Source organism: Pan paniscus, chromosome 8 (genome assembly GCF_029289425.2).
Source record: "Pan paniscus chromosome 8, NHGRI_mPanPan1-v2.0_pri, whole genome shotgun sequence".
NCBI classification, from domain to species: domain Eukaryota; kingdom Metazoa; phylum Chordata; class Mammalia; order Primates; family Hominidae; genus Pan; species Pan paniscus.
The window spans coordinates 51,107,467-51,122,659 of record NC_073257.2 but is presented as its reverse complement, the minus strand read 5'-3'; positions in this window follow the sequence as shown (position 1 = coordinate 51,122,659).

Here is a 15,193-nt window from a genome sequence, read left to right as displayed (position 1 = left end):
ATTGTGCTGGATGGCCACTTCCACCATGGCTCCCCTCCTATTTAAGTCTGGGTACTGTGTCACCCGAAGTCTTCAGGCACATTGTTCCAGGTTTTGGTTTGCCTATGAAGGAAACTCATGAGAGCTCGAAGTGAGGAGTGAAGAGGAGGTCTTCACATAAAGCAGGCTTACGGATTAGACATAGCAGGTTTGACAGATGTGATGGCTTGCAGAATTCTTTATGAGCTCCCACTGTCCATCTGGATAAGATTTACAGACCTTTCAGAAATTCCTATAAGCTTGGGTTCTGTGCCCACACTCTAGACTGTCAGGCTAAGATCTCTGATATAAAACAGACCTCTTCTGATTTTGTCTAGCGGCTTTTCTAATATCTATTCACCAAGTTCTTCCAATAATAACATAAGGCCCTAATTAATATTAAACTTTTATCATTATAATACATAGGATGTCTTCTGTTTTGCTGATCACATTCTGACTACTATTAAAATATAAAGAATTGTCCAGAAATATATAAAAAAAGAATCACACATTGATCTTCTTTAAATGAAAATATAACAATTGTATGGACTAGGATGATTACAGTTGTTCAGTTCTGACTGTTATTTGGAGAAAAAAGCAATAAGAAGCCTCAGCAACTTAACAGAAGGAGCTGCCATTTACTAGGAGAAAAAGATTGTGGATGAGAGTGTAGCAAAGGTCAGAACTCCGTGAAGCTTGAGATGTCAATTATAATGAATTATCTTTTATACTCACTACAATTTCCTAACAATTTTGGGGTTTATATTTTTGAAAGAGATATACCTTTAATTTTCTTTCTTTGTACTATTGTTAGGTAACTTTAATGTGCAGATTATACTACAGTGAAAGTTGCCAATGACAAGGCAAAGTCACTTACATCAGACCCAAAGCAAAGTGGAGCCGGGTCATGAAAAAGGGGATCTTGTGTGTGTGTCCACAATAAGCACTATCACAAGGACTTTCTATAAACTCACAAGAAATTTCTGCCCACCCAGCACATTCTGTTTGTCCAGCTCATCCTGTAGGTGTCTCTATAATAGGACCTATCATAAAAAATTCCTCAAGACTGCAGCATTTCAGATAAGCCACCCTCACAGGAACACTTGCCTAGCAATGGCTGTTTCTGCCAGTAAGTTAACACCAGCTCCTGCATCAGGCCCTGTGACCAATGATATTTGTTTCAAAAGAGCTTGCATAGACTTCTTTTTGTCTTTAAATATTTTCCTTACCTCAACCTCTTGGGATGCACCTATGATTGATCATAGCACAAATATCTCAGATTATAATCCTTGTTTATTTCCAAATAAATGTATTTCTTTGGAGATCCACTTTTTCTGTTATTATACATTGACATTGTTATCATGAAATTAGTTGAGTGATGTGTCTTATTTTCTTGTCTCCAGAAGAATTTCTGTAACAGTGCAATTAAACGTTCTTTGCATGTTTGCTAGAACTCACCTGTAAAATTGTCTGAGCAACCAAAGCCTGGTTTTTGTGTTTAGTTTTTCTTTTGTGACTGGGGAGGGGGGTTTATTGTACTGATTCAAGGTGTGAAGGTAACATCATTTTGATTTTATACATCTTCTTCAGTCCATTTAAGCATGTTACATAGCGTTGTTCGTTCTTTTCATGATATTCTTTACAGTAGCCTCCTAAATGTTCCCTCTGCTTCTGCCATGAGCCCCTACAATCTATTTCAACTCAGAAGCTATAGAGTTTGTTTAACACATGTAACATATTATGCCACCTTTCTTACTGTAAAACATCCCATGGTTTCTCATAGTATTTATAGTAAAAGTGAAATCTTTATGATGGCTTGAGAAAATTTTCCCATTAGATGCCCAAATGCTGGTCTGGTCTGATCTTCTCATCTTCCCTTGGGTGATTCTGTGGCAGTCACACTAGCCTCCTTGCTGCTCCACAAAAACTCCAGCATGATCCTATTTCAGGATATTTGCCATTGTTACTGCATCTGCCTGGAACCTTTTCTCCCATATAAACATAGAGATTGCTCTTGCCTGTCCTTCAAGTCTATTCTTAAATGTCCCATTCTCTGTGAAGCTTTCCTGCCCACCCTATTTAAATTACAGACTTCACTCCCAATTCCCCATCTACTTTAAGAGTCTTCATTTATCATTCCTTGACAAACTGTAAATATACACGTTCACTTTTTTATCGTCTGTCTCCAAATACTGGAATGTTAAGTTCTGTAATGTCAGATATTTCTGTTTGGTTCACTGGTGTATTCTTAAAGCATGTTACATACTAGGTATACTCAATGAATATTTGTTGAATAAATATCACATTGGGCTTATTCCAGAAATTCAAGCTTGTTTCAATAGTTAGAGCAATCTACAAATGTAATTCATTATATTAACTAATTAAAGGAGCTAAATCACATCGCCACCATAATAATGCAGAAAAACACATTTGATACAACTAAATATTCATGCATGCCTAACAAACATCTCATGATACTAGGAAAAAAGGAAGGGATATATTATTTTCATGTATAAAACACTAACCATTGTAGTATGGCAATATACTCAAAATTCAATGAAATTCCTATCAAAATCTTAGCACTCCTCTTAGTCCTCAACAAAGCATTTCTAAAATGTGTATAGAAGACCAAAGGGCCAAAAGAGTCAACTTCTGAAGAAGTGGAAAAAGAAAGTTGAGGAAATCTTAAAACATGTTATTGAGCTTAAAGTTGCAAAAATAAACTCATGTACCATAATTCATGAGTAGAAAAATAGACTAGTGGAATAACATAAAAATAAAAACAATGCTTACATAAAATGTTGTAACTGATTTGGATGTCATTAGAAATCAGTAAGTAAATAGATGGACAATGTAATGAAAGATGCTAGGCAAATAATGTGCTGGGAGAATAATGGCCCTCAAAGATGCCCATGCCTAACCCTGGAACCTGTGAATATGTTACACTGAATGCAATAAAGGCTTATCAGATGTGATTAAGGATGTAAACCGAGATGGAGAGATCTTCCTGGGTTATCCAGATGGGCCCAGTCTAATCACATGAGTTCTTAAAAATGGAGAACCTTTCTTAGCTGAGTCCAGAGAGAGATGTGACAATGAAAGAATGGTCAGAGAAATGTGACATTGCCAGCTTTAAAAAGAGAGAGAAGAGGCAACGAGAAAAGGAATGCTGATGTTCTCTAGAAGATAGAAAAGGCCAGGATATGGATTCTACCCTAGCCGCCATAAAGAAACTTGCCTGTCGACAACTTGATTTTAGTTCACTAAAATTCATGCCTGGTTTCTGACTTGTGTACACTGTAAGATGATAAGTTTGTGTTATTTTAGGTCACTTAGTTTGTAGAAATTTGTTACAGCAGTAATAGAACAAGTGGTTATCCATATGAGGCAAATTAGATTGGATACCTATCTCCAATAGAAATCAATTCAAGGTGAATTCCAGGAAAATACTTAAAACATTTAGATTAAAAATAAATGAGAATTTTTGTTACTTTTGGTAGGTCATAGAACCAAGAAAAACAAACATTAAGGAGGAAAAGTGAACATATGACTACATCAAAATATAAAGCTTCTCTATTTGGATGACAAACTGTAACACTTGCAACATATATATGAGTGAATAAATATACATTTAGAATACATATGAACTCCCAAAAATCAACAGGAAAAATAAGACATAGAACAAGCAAAATGCATAAACAAAAGAAGGCAAAACAAAAATAATGACTCATAATTATATGAAAAGAAGCTCATCTTCATAGATGAGCAGATAAATGCAAATTAAAACCACCCTGAGATGCTTTTTACATCCATGAGCCTGATAAAAGTTAGAGTCTAAAAGTAATAATTAACAAAGATGGGAAGTAACAGAAAATCTTGTCCATTACTGGTTAAAGTATAAACTGATACAGCTACTTTATAGAATATTACATTATAGAATAAAGTTGTGAGTATGTATATGCAGTGACTCAGCATCTTCATTGCTAGTATGTACTCAAGAGAAACTTACAGGAGTGGACTAGGAAGTAAATACAAAATGATTACAACATTGTTTGCTATATCAAAAAATAAAAAAGACACCTAATTTTCCAGCAAAAAAATAAGTAAAAATAAATCCTGGTGTATTCTAACAATGGAATAATATATAGCCATTAAAATAAATCAACTATTATTGTACATATGAATGTAAGTATCAGCAAAACATATTGTTTAGTGAAAAAGTAAGAAGCTGAAGAAGAATATATACAATATGGTTACATTTATATGGAGTATAAAAGCTTGCAAAATAAAGAAATGTATTTAGAAATAGATTCACATGTGAGAAAACTAGAAGAAAAATAATGAAAGGATAAAACGGATAGCAGTAATTCTGAGTAGTTGAGGGGATTTCAATTGGAAAAAAATAGTATCATATTCTTTAAGTCAGGTAGTGGGTATTAGCATTTGTTTTACCATTGTTCTTTATTCTTATAGCTACATTATATATTTTCTATGTATTTAATGTATTTTTTGCATAATTAAATATTATGCAATAAAAATGAGAAAACAAAAAAGTAGAAAATGATAAATAACATACAATAAAGAAATGGAGAAAAAATTATAATCTAGTTGAGTAATGGTATATTACATAGCTATTTTCTTAAGTAGATGTATGTACATGATGTATGCACGATTGTACATAAATGTTCTTAAGAATATATAAATATATATGTACATATTTTTAATATAAAACACTAAACAAAGTACACCAAAATATTAGTTCCTATGTTAGTGAGATAATGTTTTGTTTTTTTGTATTTTAAGTTTTACATAGTAGGTGTATTTGTCTGTTTTCATACTGCTATAAAGAACTGCCCAAAACTGGGTAATTTATAAAGGAAAGAAGTTTAATTGGCTCACAGTTCAGTACAGCTTGGGAGGCCTCAGGAAATCTACAATCATGGCGGAAGACAAACGGGAAGCAAGGCAGCTTCTTCGCAAGGCAGCATGAAGAAGTGCCGAGCAAAGGGGAAAGAATCCCTTATAAAACCATCAAATCTCGTGAGAACTCACTATCACAAGAACAGCACAGGGGATTACCTCCACCTGGTCTCTCCCTTGACATGTGGGGATTATGGGGGCTATGGGGATTACAATTCAAGATGAGATTCAGGTGGGGATACAAAGCCTAACCATATCAGTAGGCATGTGTTGAATTTTAAACTCAGAGAAAAATACTAGTGTTTTTATAGGATTCTTACTAAAGAAAAACCAGAAAGTAATAAACCATCTACGCTAAGACATAAAATTCAGTTGTTTAGTTACAAGATAGAATGTGGCCCTGTAAGAAAGCAAATTAACTTCTAACATACAAAGCCTTAGAGAAGATTCAAGTGACTGACGGATCATAAACAGAGCTATTATTACAACTCAAACTGCAGTAAAATATCCTAAGCAACATAGATGTGTGTGTTTCACTAGTCAGAGCAATACAAATTTAATGAAACTCCATTGGTGGTGTTTTTAATCAGACAATTTCTGAAGATGTCCTGGCTTATTCATAGATGCAAGCCAAATCTCTAGAAGAGTACCATAATAAGAAAAAAAAGAATACAGGCAATTGAGAGCTGTTACAAAGTTTAGGTAGTTTTTGTAAGGAATTAAAAAATAAAAATGTTCTTGAAAGAGAAAATTAATATGCAGTTCATACTGCCAGAATTGCAGGCAATTTATCAAAGTCCCCTAATCCTCCAAAATCGCTATTTTTTTTTTGACACACACTTTACAGTACAGAAGAAAATGTCTCCGGCAATAAATCACAAAGTTAAAATTACCTAGTCTACAATTAACTAGACAGTGATGGTAAATCATTTTCTACCAAAAGAAAGAAATGTCTTGTCTTTCAGGTTCTGCTCTACTTAAAAGTTTTCCTTGTTGGCGAGCAAGTGGTTAGAAAATCATATTTTATACGTACATTCAGCTTAACTATCATTCAGCTCAGGAAGATGACTCAGGGCCTTATCCATATCTTCAAGTTTGCTCTTAGCAAGTAATTGTTTCAGTATCTATATCAAAAATGGCTTAAGTCTGCAACATGTTTCTGAATGATTAACAAGGTGATAGTCAGTTTTTCGTTGAATCCTGGATGCTTTATTTTTCTTAAGAGGAATTCATATGGATCAGCTAGAAAAAAAATTAAGAGGAAAATCACATGGAAAGTTATTATATATTATATATCTTTTATATATATAATATATATCTATTATATATATTATATATCTATTTTATATATATTATATATCTATTATATATATAATATTATATATTATATATCATTTCCAAATTCCCCAGCGTTCATATTTGTCAGTGCAAGTAAAGAGCCTAAGTGCTGATTAGGTTTGAGGTATGACCATTTGGCCAGAATTTATGAACTCTACATGTGGCTTGATGTGTGCTTCAGGGTACACATTTTTTTTTTTTTTTTTTTTAAGACGGAGTCTTGCTCTGTCGCCGAGGCTGGAGTGCAGCGGTGCGATCTCAGCTCACTGCAAGCTCCGTCTCCCGGGTTCACGCCATTCTCCTGCCTCAGCCTCCTGAGTAGCTGGGACTACAGGCGCCCGCCACTATGACCTGCTAATTTTTTGTATTTTTAGTACAGACGGGGTTTCACCGTGTTAGCCAGGATGGTCTCGATCTCCTGACCTCGTGATCTACCCGCCTCGGCCTCCCAAAGTGCTGGAATTACAGGTGTGAGCCACCACGCCCGGCCAGGGTACACTTTTAAGCAGAGACACTACTTTGAAGGTCATAAAAAATATAATAAAAGATAAGGCTAATTTCCTTTAATAATAATAATAATAAATTCCTGTAATAAAAATATAAAGGAATAATATAATAATTTTCTTTAATAAAATATAATAAAAGATAAGGCTAATTTCCTTTAATAAAATATAGTAACTACATACCAACAGAATTCCAAAAAAAGAAATAGAGAGGAAGGGAGCATGCGTCATTAATCTTGTCAAAAATATAAAATTATATACGAGGAATTCCTAGAAACTGTTTTCCTTGTCTGCGGCCATTGTGCTGCTGCTACACAACTACCGCAAGCAGCCCTTCACACCCTCCTCCCAGTACAAAGCTAATTGACTTGTGAGAAATGTTAAGCTTGGAAGAGTCAGAATCGCTGCACTTATTTTTTATTCTACTCTGACATTAGAATAATCCTTGAGTGGGGGAAAGGTTAAAAACCCCCCTGGATAAGTGTTACTAATTAATGATGATTGTTTTAAACAATGTTTGGATAATTTTTCCTTGTCCCTTGACATAAACTTGATAAATAACTGAGAAGTGAGAAGGAGATTAGTGGGTTGATTAAATTCCATTCAGGTACTTAAAGTTAGCTCCAAAAATTTAGCTATTTATAAATTGTCATGCATTGTTAATGTATAAGAGATGTAGATTTCATTTATCTTTGGTGGAGCGAGATGAAGCAGTGAATCATTGAAGACTGAAAGAAAGAAAGAGGTCTTTTCCCTTTTCTTTAAGAAGCATCCTTAGTTAAAAACATGTTAGTTGATACCAGAGAACTATATTTAAAGGGACAACAATAAGCAAATTGATTACTCTGGTGATTATTGGAGTGACATTGCCTTTTAGTTGTACTTTCACAAAAATTCACAATATTTGCCAAAGTCAAGTTATCCATTACACTATTAATTTGTCATTCTTTTGTTTATATAGTCAATATCTCTATCTCAATTGGATCTATCTCAACTGCTTCTAAACAAGCCACCATAGTCTCTCCCATTTCAACAATCTCTTCCAAGTACCATTTCATTTCTTCTTTTCATAGTTTTGAAAACTTGAAAAACTACCGATATTCCTCCTCCATTTCTTGTTCATTCCATTCTAGTGGACATGGAATCTGTTCCTCCTCCAAAACAGAATTTGGTAACCCTTAAATTACTAAACCCAAAACAATATGTTGTTTTTATCTTTACCTCTCTGTGGCATTTAATGATAAGACCACTACTTTCTTCTCTTTTACCCTTCTTTCTTGAATTCAGTCAAACAATGTACTTATATTTTTCGTTTTATTCTCCATCTTAGAAACCACCTCAGCTTTCTCCATTCAGCCATAAAATTGTGCTTTTCCTCAAAGATTAATCTGCCTCTCCTCTCACTCTATATTATCTCTGTTAGCTAATTTTATTTGTGCACATTGCTTATACTGGGCATTATATACACATATGCATGTGTGTACATGTGCACACACACACTGTATGTGGACATGTATATATATGTGTGTGTGTGTATATATATATATAGTATATATATAAATTACAATAACATAAAGGTGGCATTTTAAATTAGTGGAAATTACCCTGATTTGATCACTACACATTCTATACATGTAAAGAAATATCACTCTGTATCCCAAGAATATGTACAATTATGGTTTGTCAAATGAAAAAGTTCATACATTGAAAAATTTTTGATAAATATCAAACTTTCTCTGAAACTGTAACTGTAAAATGTAAAAAACAGTAATCGCTATATTGCTTATTTCTGAGTAGAAGAATATGAGACATTTCCCTAATCATTATGTGTAATTACAATTACATATATGTTTATATATTACATACATATATATATGTAATTGTAATTACACATAATAATTAGGGAAATGTCTCATATTCTATATATATAGACAGAGAGAAAATATATGATAGAGAGAAAGAATCTTTCCATCTCCTTTGAGTTCCACGGTGTTGAGAGTCACGACAACTACAATTGCTTCATCATGCCTGCTTGCAATTATAGGGCTTTTGAACCATTTGTTCCCTCCTTAGATATCCTCATTTTTTTCAGATTCTTGCTTAGAAGTCACTCCTCCATGGACCTCCTCTGACATATTAAACATTGCAGTCCATTATAAGCTGCAAGAGGACAGGCATTTTTGCCTGTTTTATTCCCTACTGTATCACCAGGGGCTACAGCAATATCTGACAAACAGTGGGCATGTAATGAATATTTGTTAAGTGAAGTAATAAATTCAATCAAATCACATCACCTGTTTAAAGCACTTCATTGGTTTCACATTGCACTTAGAATAAAGAGAAATTCTTTTTATACAATATAAGTTCCTGCAGAATGCAGACACTTTCTACTTCTCCAGTCTCTTTTCAACTCCTCTCCTACTAGCTTCTGTATTTAAGCCACATTAGACCTTTCTTCAGTTTTTTATATACACTTTGTTGCATCACACCTCAGAGATTCTGTACATGTTCTTCCTCCTGCCTAGAAAGGATCGTCCCTCCACTTTCGCCAACTAATCCCTGCTCAACTTTTCGTCTCAGCAGGAGGCCCATTCTCTTTGGCAATCCTCTGGCCTCTACCCCATTTATTATATGCTCACATGTCAACATGTACTTCGTACAGCATGTAACACAATTGCACTTTTATATTTTAAAAAATTATATTTCCCATATTTAACTGTAAGTCTCCTGAAAGGAGGAATTTTGTTCTTGCTCATCATCAATTTTTTCAACATCCAGTGCACCATTTAGAACTTAGATGTAGTCAATACAGGTTTGTGGAATGAAAGAAGAAAAGAAAGAATTAATATTCCTTTAAATTAGGATGGCAAAGATCGTATATAGAAAATTGGCTAAGTTGTGTTCCATTCATGTTTGCTCCCAATTAAGGAGCACAGCTATGAAAAGGAAGGCTTCAAATTAATAACCAATAGATATTTTAAAAAAGAAAACTGGCCAGGTACTGTGGCTTATGTCTGTAATATCAGCATGTTGGGAGGCCAAGGCAGGATTACTTGAGCCCAGAAATTCCAGACCAGCCTGAGAATTTGGCAAAACTCTGTCTCTACAAAAAATACAAAAATTAGCCAAGTTTGGTGGCATGTGCCTGTAGTACCAGCTACTTGGGAGGCTGAGGTGGAAGAATAGCTTGAGTCTGGGAGGTCAAGGCTGCAATGAGCTGTGATCGCACCACTGCACTCATGCCTGGATGGTAGAGTAAGACCCTGTCTCAAAAAAAAAAAAAAAGAAAAGAAAAATCACTAAGCAAAATAAGACATGTGAAGGATTATGTCAAAGGTAAGAAAAATTAGGGGAACATTAAAAGCTTTCTTCCCAAGCCACTAAATCAACTTGACTAACAAAATTACCACTTGATTTAGCATTAGAAAATTACACTACATATCAAACATAAACCCATTAATCAAATACTAAAGAAATTTCTGAGTTAAATGGTATAATGTTAGCTTATGCCAGAGCTGACCTTGAAAGATTGTTCAAATATGGCTCAGTGTGATTGAAAGTTCTGTGTGAATATGTTTTTGGAAAGATCCAACAGCAACACCTTAGTGTATGTTTTTGAAATAAAATGTATCTGAGTAGCAGCAAAGTTATTCTCAAATTTCCATTTTATAGCTGGAGATGTTATACCGTGACATATATGATAGGACCCAATATGGATTAATCCCTTTTAGAAGTCAATCAGGAAGAGGGGAGCAGTTAAAACAGTTGCTTGGTTTACAAACAGTAGAACAATTTTCTTATTCACACCATCTGATTATTGTATTTTATTTTTTCCCCAATGTTTAGACTACACAATGAGTTAAGAATGATAAAAATAAGCTCACCAATATACTATGTACATATTTACTAAAATCTGTGCATGCCTATACATATAAACACAGCTGATAATTTGTTAGGCTCATTTGTAATTTTTGTCACTATAGACCAGTTTTTTATTTAAATTGAAGATTAGTATACATTTTAAATGATTAGTCAAAATAAAAAATCTAAAATGTGCTCTAAATACCTCTTAGGTCAGAAAAAAAAAAGTCAAAACTAGAATATAGAGAAATTAAGAAATGCCCTAAATTTCTAATCTGACAAAAATTCATACAAGATTTAAATATTTTAATGGAAAATAGAACAGAACTAATCATTGAAGAAATTATAGAAAGGAAACAAAATAAACAGATTATATGGAGGATTTTTAGAAGATAAGTAAATAAATTAATATACTAGGAAAAAACAAGGGAAATATAATTGATAAATAAATACAGGTAAGAGTTCTTTTGAAATAATGATAAAATAGAAAATCTCTGTCAAAACTAAAAGGAAAGATGCATAAATATATAAATAAATGATAAAAAGATGTTGCATACATATATGACTTTTTCAGAATCAAAAAAATTAAATTTCTGTAATAAAATTTAAATGTTTATAAATTTAAAAAACTAGAAGAAAGAATGTTGACTGTTCACAATACAAATAAATGACAAATATTTGAGGTGATGGATATGCTAATTATCCTTATTTGATCATTGGACATTGTATACATGTATCAAAATATCACTCTGTATCCCATGAATATGTACAATTATTTGTCTCAAAAACAAACAAACAAAAGATAATGGGAGAATGTTGAAAACTCAGAGAGAAGAGCAACTCTCACAGATAGGGATCCAGATAACATTAGCAGCTGATTTCTCGGCAGAAACCTTGAAGGCCAGTAGGCAGTGGATTATATATTTAAAATAATGAAGAAACCTGTCAATTGAGAAATCTATAGCTGGAAAACTTATCCTTCAAAAATGAGGAAGAAATTAAGACATTTCTGGATTTTTTTTTAAAACTGAAAAAAATCCAATTATCCCTGAATTTGCCATTCAAGAAGTGTTAAGTCCTTCAGGTTGAAATAAATGAACTCTAGGCAATAACTATATAAGTAAATAAGCAAGCTGTATGAATATACAAAGCTCTCTGGTAAAGATAAATACATAAACAAATATAAAAACAGTCCTATTGTAATTTTGGTTTGTAACTCTGCTTTTTATTTTCTACATAATTTAAAAGGCAAATGCATAAAATGTAATTGTAAATCTGTTAGCTGGTATACAATGAATAAAGATATAATTTGTTACATCAATAACATAAAAAGAGTAGAGCTATATATATAGCAGTAGAATTTTGGTATGTGATTGAACTTAAGTTGAAATAAATTCAAATTAAAATGTTATAACTCTAGGATGTTATATGTAATTCTCATAGTAACCAAAAACGAAATATACATAGAATATAAACAAAAGGAAATGAGACTAGAAACAAAATGTGTCACTACAAAAAAATTAACTAAAGATAAAAAAGAAATAATTGAGAAAATGATTGGCAAAAATCAGTAACTCTGACGTATTAAAACTTTCCATGCTACATAAATCTGAAAACTCTATTTCACATAAAACTGGAGCTGAAAGAGGCAAATATTTACCTATAAAGTTAAAAGTTATATAGGGAACAAACACTAATTTTTTTTTTAGAAAAAATTATAAAAAGAGTAAAAATATGCCTTATACTACCCTAATTTCATGTTTTACAGCTCTGGGAAAATAGAAAATAAAATGTTCTGTTAGCATGAATCCCTCTGTGCCCCCCAAAAACCCTATGGATTGCATCATTATTACCTAAAAAGTCTATTCTCAAATGCAGCAGAGTGATATTTTTTACAAGGTAGATATTAATTTTAGATATGGAATAATATTGGTGATTTCAATTTTATAACACTGGGTTAAGATGAAAGAATGAGAAGATAAAGGTCCCTCAGCAATATAACTCACAAACATGTTCAGAAGCAGTAAGAAGTTACATTAATTATCTTTTGAAAGTCAATAATCTACATCTTTAATGTATGCATATAGCATAGGTAATGTACTATCGCTGGGTCCATTTATTCAATGAATAATTGCCGCTATGTGTCAGACATTTTTCTAGGCCTAGGAATGGATACATAAGTGAACAAAGCAAAGATTCTGGTTCTTGTAGAGTTTCCATTAAAAGACCATTTAGTAAAACTTTTCTTCCCCCAAATTATAAAATCTGTAAGATGATTTAACAACTTGTGTAAAAGTCATTGTGGGCCAGGCACGGTGGCTCATACCAGGTGTGGTGACTCATAGCACTCTGTCACCCAGGCTGGAGTGCAGTGGCACAATCTCTGCTCACTGCAACCTCTGCCTCCTGGGTACAAGCGATTCTCCTGCCTCAGCTTTCTGAGTAGCAAGGACTACAGGTGCACACCATCACGCCTGGCTAATTTTTGTACTATTAGTACAGACGCAGTTTCACCATGTTGGCCAGGCTGGTCTCGAACTCCTGACCTCAAATGATCCGCCCACCTCAGCCTCCCAAAGTGCTGGAATTACAGATGTGAGCCACAATGCCCGGCCTTATTTTCTACAACTTTGGTAACTTTAGCATATACCCCAAATCTGTAAGACATAATATTATAATTCAAATGCAACTCATGGCTTCTCATTGTACTCTTTCTCTAGCTTTTGAATTATTTATTCTAATACCATTTTAATTCTGACACAAAAGCATGGGAGTTCTAATCAAAATCCAACCTTTTATCATAAAAACTATGAAGAAATTATGAGTAGAATTTAAAAAGGAAAATAGGCCTATTAATTAGATTTGTCTTTGTAGCATTTAACTCTATAATAAATAACATAATATTTTATGCCTATGAGTCCCCAACAAAGCCTCCAGCTTCTATTTAGATATAAAATGTAAAAGTCACTACTGGATCCACAAGCAAGACTATGGTAAAGAAATTTCTCCACCTAACCAGCTTCTTTTACATGATGTTACATATTTCTTTTGTTTTTTCATTTTGGCAAATATTGATTGTCATCTTCGTGTTTGTCTATGTCCTAAGTGCTGGGATACAGAATCTGAAAAGATGGACACAGGACCTGCCTTCAAGTTCACCCTTTTTTTTTTTTTTTTTTTTTTTTTTTTTGAGATGGAGTTTTGCTCTTGTCACCCAGGCTGGAGTGTAATGGTGAGATCTCTGCTCACTGCAACCTCCACCTCCAGGGTTCAAGTGATTCTCCTGCCTCAGCCTCCCAAGTAGCTGGGATTACAGGTCCCAGCCACCACGCCTAGCTAATTTTTGTATTTTTAGTAGAGACAGCGTTTCATCATGTTGGTCAGGCTGGTCTCGAACTCCTAACCTCAGGTAGTCGACCCACCTTGGCCTCCCACAGTGCTGAGATTACAGGCATGAGCCACCACGCCCTGCTAGGAGTTCACGCTTTAGTTGGGGAAAATATACAATAAGCAAGCCAATTTTTAAAATGAGAACTGCAATTAGAGTTAAATGCTACAAAGACAATCTCACAGGAAGATGGGATGTAGAATGATAAGGCTCTCAGAATAGTAAGAGAAACTATTGCTTCTTACAATGTTTGTCTTTCTTTGTATCAGTGCTCAGCTGAGTCTGCAGTGCTTCAGAGGCAGTTTTCATTTTATAAAAATCTATGATTTCTCCTTCCAGTTGTTTTTTCTCTTCCTCGAGCTTCCTTATCTCCTCCTGTTGAATAATTTTAAGATGCTCAAACTTGTCCTGCAGCTGTGAAACCAATGTGCAGTTGTGACACCAAAGCAGTGTGGCTGAACACCCAAAAGAATATGCTTTTTTCTGATTATCAAACAAACCCAAATCATCACAGTAGAGCACGATCTTAATAGCAATCTCAAAAACTCAGGAGTAAACATTCAGATATGGAATTTTTCTTTTCTTTCTTTTTTCCTTTTATAAGATGGAGTCTCACTCTGTTGCCCAGGCTGGAGTGCACTGGTGCGATCTCAGCTCACTGCAACCTCCATCTCCCAGTTCAAGTGATTCTCCTGCCTCAGCCTCTTGAGTAGCTGGGACTACAGGCATGCACCACCACTACAGGCGTGTGCCACCACACCTGGCTAATTTTTGTATTTTTAGTAGAGATGGGGTTTTGCCATGTTGGCCACGCTGGTCTCGAACTCCTGACCTCAGGTGATCCTCCCGCTTTGGCCTCCAAAGACTTTTTTTTTTTTTTAATATAGAGACAAGTTCTCAGTATGTTGCCCAGGCTGGTCTCAAACTCCTGAGCTCAAGTGATCCTCCCACCTCAGCTTCCCAAAGTGCTGGGACTGACTGGATGCAGTGGCTCATGCTTGTAAACTCAGCACTTTGGGAGGCCAAGGTGGGAGGATCGCTTGAGCCCAGGAGTTCAAGACCAGACTGGGTGATATAACACAATAGTAAACTTCAACAGGAGAGAGAATCTGTAAACTTGAATATAGATCTTCTGAAATTATCCAGTCAGAGGACAAAGAAAAAA